Consider the following 6,760-nt stretch of genomic DNA (forward strand, 5'->3'; position numbering starts at 1 on the left):
CATACTTGATGAACCCGCTTGTAGAGGTGGTTGTTGTGGTGGCCTTGGCTGGAAATTTTAAGGTTTAAAAGGCGTCCTTTGTTGATGTTGAGGAAATGGTGGTCTTTGTTGATAACTCCCATGTTGATTTCCTCCCCAACCTTGATTGTTGTACCATCTTTGGTCACCCCAAGGTTTAATTATCTTTGATTAGAACCGGAATACCCTCCCAAGGCATTTGCTTCTTCATAATCCTCCTCTTGATGTTGAGGGCACATGTCAGTTTGGTGCCCCACTTGAGTGCAAATACCGCAAGGACGGGGTGTGGGTTGAATACTTTTATCCTTAGCTAGCATCATTACCACTTTTGTAAGCTCGGATAATTGAGCTTTTATTTGAGGAGTTTGGACTTCTTTTACACCTCAGGATGTGTCCGTGTACCATTCTTCATCATGACTTGAATCCTTAGAATCTTTAGCCATGTTTTTGATTAAGTTGCAGATTTCAGTTGGAGTCCTTTCGGGTAAAGACCCGCCACTTGAGGCATTAAGAAGCCTTCTTTCCATTGGAGTCATGCCTTCAATGAAGTAGTGGAGGAGATGGTATTCAGTTATTCCATGCTTTGGACAACGAGCACAACGTTTCTTAAATCTCTCCCAATATGTTGATGGGTTTTGGGTAAAACAAATAAACTAGAAAACAATTCCTAAGTTCACATGCAACCTACTTTGGATCTATGTTTTAACTATTGAATATATAACTTTGAATTGCAAACAAGAACCCTAGAGGAGAGAGGCTAATTTCGAAATTAACAAACTAGGGTTTAAGAGTTACATACCTTTCAATTGTTATAGCAAACAATTGATAATCCTTTTGATCTTAATCTTGATCTTCTTGGAAGCTTAGCACCACAAATGTAATGCCTCTAATGGAATCACACCCAAGAACTAGCAAGAAGGAAACTTGAAGGAGAGAGGGTAGAGAGAGTATGCAGTTTTCGGCCCTAGGGTTTCCACAAAGAAGGAGTGACAAAAAATGTGAGCCAGGAGGCTCCTTAAATAGCTGAGGGATCTAGGGTTTAGGGAAAACCCTAATGCTCCTTGCTTAAGGCCTAAGCAAAGCCCAAGGGCCTTATCTAGAACCCGTTGGACGAAATCCTTAGGGTTTCCCCTATAGATTTCGTCCACCTCCTTCCAAGGAGGTTCTGGAGCCTTCCACTCAACTATTAGATAATTGCAAACTAGTCCCTGCACTTTATAATTAATTCTTTTAACCCCAAAATTAATTCTGATTAATTTCTGGCTAACTATTAATTAAACATAATGATTTATAATTAATATATTAATCCATTAACATATTAATAAATCATTTACATATTAATTTATTAATCTTATAAATTAATATCTCTCCTTTCATAATTTCCTTGTCCAGTTGCTAGGTTTGAGGGCAACCCAAAAGGACTGTGCTGCTATCAATTCAAGTACATACCAATTATAGTTATGGGCTTAGACATCTAATCCAACAGTCTCCCACTTGGATAAGTCTGTAACTATAATTGCTAGTATGCCTTCTAAATTTGACCAGCAAATTGTAGCTTCCAAAAGCTGCTAGTTACATGTCCTAAGATAAGTGATCACATGACCCTTCGTTCTACTAGATATCCCTAGACATAAGACATGGAATACAATCAATCTCTTTGTCCAGAATCTATGTTTCCCGATTTCTGATTTGTGATGATATAGGACTTCTAATCGAGCACATCAATTTGGTCCTGGCTGGGCCCAACACATAAGTCAACACCAAATCATCGAGGGGCCCACAGATATCGTTTTTCCGGTTAGGGCAAACGGAACGAATAAACACTGACTCATATGCTTGTATCTTTTACTCATCAAACCATACATGACAATACGTTTTATAACACCAAGTTACTAATGTGTTTTCGTATCACCAATGTATAGCCGACTTGCAAATTACAACTCATATATCTCTGTTTCAAGATCACAGATATTATCGTCTCAGTATTACTAGTGATGAATTCCATGAAGCAATACTCTGAGCGGGGTTTTATCTAATACTCAAATCTCACTCTTTAAGTACTCATGAACATTGCAGCAATTCTATTGCTATGTCTATCCTTAGACAATCTGCAATCCTATTCATGACAGTCTTAATTCACTACTTACTTCCAAAAGTACGAGCGACTGTGGAGGTTTGAATAACCCAGTTATCCTGGAAGTCAAAACATGCAAACTGAAACACAATAATAATCGAATCTAATACGGCCCCAAACTTTTGAGTATAAATAAAACTTCTTTTATTTAGTCACCATATTAATTACACATTATTCATTGTATAATGTTTCGAGTAATCAACTTATTACTTGAATTATAACAACAATTGTCCCATGCTCCAAGCATGCACACTTTGTTTCCTATGGTCCTTACTTTGTGAAATAGATCAATTGAAAAACTTTTCCAATGATGCTCATTTCACAATTTCCAATCCTTATTATTAGTGTTAGAACACAAGGTTCATGCTACTACTAGAATATGCTAGATTCTAACATTTTATGCAACGATCCTTTCGCAAAGTCATAGCACAAAAGTCACCAAGACTTGGCTAATGAAATTACAAAGTACTCTTATCAAAAAAATGTCACAAGACAATTCCATAGACGTGAAGTCTCATATTCAAAGTACATTCCTTTGAACATCCTTCTTGCATAAAAGTTTCTAATCTAGACATAGACTCTCAACATCCAACTCCCAATATGGAAACATTTCCATATTTGCCATATGACAACTCATTCTTAATAGAATCTTATCTATTCATAATAATGTTGATATGGTCCATCCAATACCATACTTCCAACTACTCACAAGCGACCAATCCTCAGTGAACTTTGGATCGTTCTTTGATAGTTGTTTAATTATTTTAGTCAAAACCGATTCTAGTCCTTTTTCCCTCTTAATGTGCTAGACATTTGGAAAATTTAAGAATGGTCAAATATTATAGCATTTGCAATCGATCCTATACCCGAAGCGTATGGGACACGATGCATAATGTTCTTACATAAAGATATGATACTTTATCAATCTTCTGCCATAATATTTTATGTGTAACGTTCTCACAATTTCGAACTATGAAGAGGGATGCCGTAATCATAATCGAAATTTAAGAACACACTATGTACCCTTTGACTAAATTTATTAAAATTTCTCAATCTAAGCTTTAGATTTTTTTGAAACGAAGTATAATATTCTCTCCCTTAATTATAGAAAAAACAACTTTTCAACTCCTGCGACTTTGCAAAGTGAAACTTTTGTTTTTCTATAATTAATATTGCCAACTTGCAATACTTCAAATAATAATCATGCTCCCACTAACATGATGATTATATCTATCCTAGCATAACATTTATGCTCCCACTAGCTTTGACACGTATTCAGAAATTAGCTGGACTTCTAGAAACCAATTACTTATTGACTTTCTTTTCCAAAGTTCAGATTTCTGAAACCGAGACGCTTTGATAAGCCTTTATTTAAGCTTCTCGAACTCATACACCTTTCCTTAGATAACCCATATCTGTGTTTAAACATTTCTAGAATAAGTCTAAAATGTTCAGACCCATTTGCCATTTCCCACAATTCGAACTATGAAGAGGGATGCCGTAATCATAATCGAATTTGAGAATTACAAATTACATAATGCTATCTTCAAAATCTCTCTTAGTGAAAGCGTTTCCTCACAATCATTTTCATGAAGGAGAGAAACCTTATAACACTCAGATTTTGTGGTGTATGTGTTCCTATCCATGTGAATTTGTCATAACATAATCATAAGAGAAAAATTGTCACAAATCCAAACTCTTATGGACCGAACTTGTCCATTCTTAATTTCTTGCCATCAAGGGTCCCACCTTTGTTTCCACGTTATTTAGCAACTCACCCCTACCTTTCAATGTACTTTCCATCGATCAAGGTGCCTTGTCCCTATGCAACCCATTGAGATCTCATAGAACTCACATGCATAGTTGACCAACCTGGAATGGCACAGAAACAATAGTATGTGAACACGATAGGTTAGAAACCTCAAGTCGTGTGCTAGTTATTAACTATCGGTTTATTCTTGATTTGTTCTTGAAACTTTTCAAGACAATTGAGACTCCCACTGACCTCTTGACATATATGATTCTCTTGTCAGGAACCTTTCCTAGACAAAACAAATATTCAAGAGTTAGTGTAGTTCTTATCAAGACAAAACACTTCACATAATTGGTCCTAGTTGGTCTTTGTCTTATCCAAGACAGCACAACTTACCAATTTCAAATGTGCAAGAATAAGAAAGCCTTTTTCCAAACTCCACATTTGATGAGTGTTATAAACCTACTTAAGACTTGTCACTCAATTTACAATCTTGGAATATAATTCTAAGACTTGATATTGGAACGAAGTATGATCGACTTCTTGATTTTAACCATTTCTACAATTCTCGATTCCTCTTCTTGGACATACAAATGCACTAAGACTCACTTGGAGGATCAATTGAGATATGGTTTTTTAATCATTAAGACTTATCATAAAACACAATAAAAGGTACTCTCCCTTCTTCTTAGAATAGTGGAACTTTTTTTTCTTTCTGCCTACTTGATTCTTCTTATTCGTTCTGCTATTTATTGAAACTCTTTCAATCAACTCAGAATTATACTTAATCTTATAAGTATAACCATATTCACTAAACTTTAGTAAATCATGACGAATATCTTTATCACTCTTGTGGTGGACTTGATCAATGCACAACCTAGTGTACTCGATCTCCTGGTCTTTCTCTTGACACTTTGTCAAAGAATTAGTCTAATTTCCAACTATGAAGTTTCTCATTCATCACGCAACCCAGTTGCATGACTCCAAGTTTCTGTCCAACTGAAACTTGGGCGATGAGAATCTTCCTTTATTTGGCAAATTCTCGACATTTCCACAAATAACATAATTAATAATCAAATCCATTATTGATAACAATACACAAACATCAATTTTTCATAACGATTTCATTGCAAGGATATATAAAATTATTCAAACCAAATTTTTTTTATTTTATTCATAAAAGCAGCGGAAAACATGTCCTTACAATGCAAAAATCAACTGCAAAACTATGTAATTAAATATTCCTAACAAATCTATCATAACTTTCTAAGCTCAAAATCTGATCTTCGAATCCATGCGATCGTGATCCATTTCTTCGTGATCAGACTCATCTTGCTTTTCCATCAAGCTTCCTCTCTTTTCTCTGATCCTGCAAAACATTCAAATGTAATCTTATCACATTATGTATTAAGAATCAATGAATAGGAACTTAATGGAGTTAGATAGTGGATTTTTACCTGAAGCAGAGCCATACGTCTTGACTCTCCCATCTCTTAGATCTCTCAGGTAAATTCCTATGCCCCTTCTCTTGGCAATAGAAACAAATGGACTCTTTTGGAATAGCACAAGGAACTATCTCAGAATTTACCTTTTCTGGATTTCCAATGTCACCATTTTCAATGTCCATTGAAGTTTGGGAGTTTGATTCACAAGACAAATTTGCTTGATCAGTACGCCAGATCATTGCTGATTCAGCTGCTATCAGCAAATAGGTCAAATCAATGAGGGTCACGTCGTGAACCATCGTATAGTACTCTCTTACGAACTCACTATACGAATCAGGAAGTGACTGAAGAACCCAGTCAACAGCCAACATCTCTGAGATATCGACACCCAACATCCTTAACCTATCAATGTGTGACTTCATCTCTAAGACGTGTGCACACACATGTTTCCCATCTTCGTGCTTACTTGCCAATAGGGATTGAGTGAGCTTGAACTTTTCAAGCCTTTGAACTTGTGGGTCAGGGAGAACAATTGGAGGAGGTGGAGGAAGTGAAGCATGACTCTCATTTCCTTGATCATATCTTGGAACGCCATCTTCATTTGGAAAGCTTGTTCCAATGGATTTGGGAAGACCATTGTTAGATTCAGACATCTACAAAATAGGAGAAATTCAAGTCAAGTTGATTAGAATCCTTGATGTAACACCCAAACGAAACATCAAGGCTAGGATCCAACACAATACTCTACAACCTAGAAGAGGGATGCCGTAATCTAGTTGCAGAATATTTGAAGGTAGGTAAATGACGATTTACCAATTTCCACCATAAAAAACGAAAAAGAAGGTTAAGTTTTAAATGTATTGGAAACTCCTAGATCTTTTGAGATTCATTGAACTTTTCAATGGCATGTTTAAATCTCGGATTATGCTCTTCTATTTGTGACTGGGATGTCGAGGATCACAAACAAGATGTGAATAACTATGCAAATGTGCTTGGTAACCTCATTGTCTTTATCATTAACTATTGATGTGCTGGTAAACCACACACGCTCCATCAAAATGAAAATTATGAGATACCCATTACTACTCTTTATTAGTGCCTTTTAGTGTGCTGGTTAACCACACACGCTCCACTAACGACCAATAAAGCATAATGTGCAATTTCATGGATTAGCACACTTTTCACATTTTTCCTAAAGTAACTAGAGTTGGGATTTTGTAAAATAATGTTCTAGTAATTTCTTTAATAACATTATACTTTTAATGAGATGTAGTTGTCCTATCAAACCCGTTCTGCTAACGACCCTCCACTAATCACGGAAGCGGTGGGTGAGAGTGGACACCCATCCAACTACTATTTTATAGGCAGTTTCCTTATACCCCCCTTATACACTAGCTTCGTGAATGAGGC

The sequence above is a fragment of the Lactuca virosa genome, chromosome 4 (genome assembly GCF_052849685.1).
Source record: "Lactuca virosa cultivar CGN04683 chromosome 4, Lactuca_virosa_CGN04683_v6, whole genome shotgun sequence".
Lineage (NCBI taxonomy): Eukaryota > Viridiplantae > Streptophyta > Magnoliopsida > Asterales > Asteraceae > Lactuca > Lactuca virosa.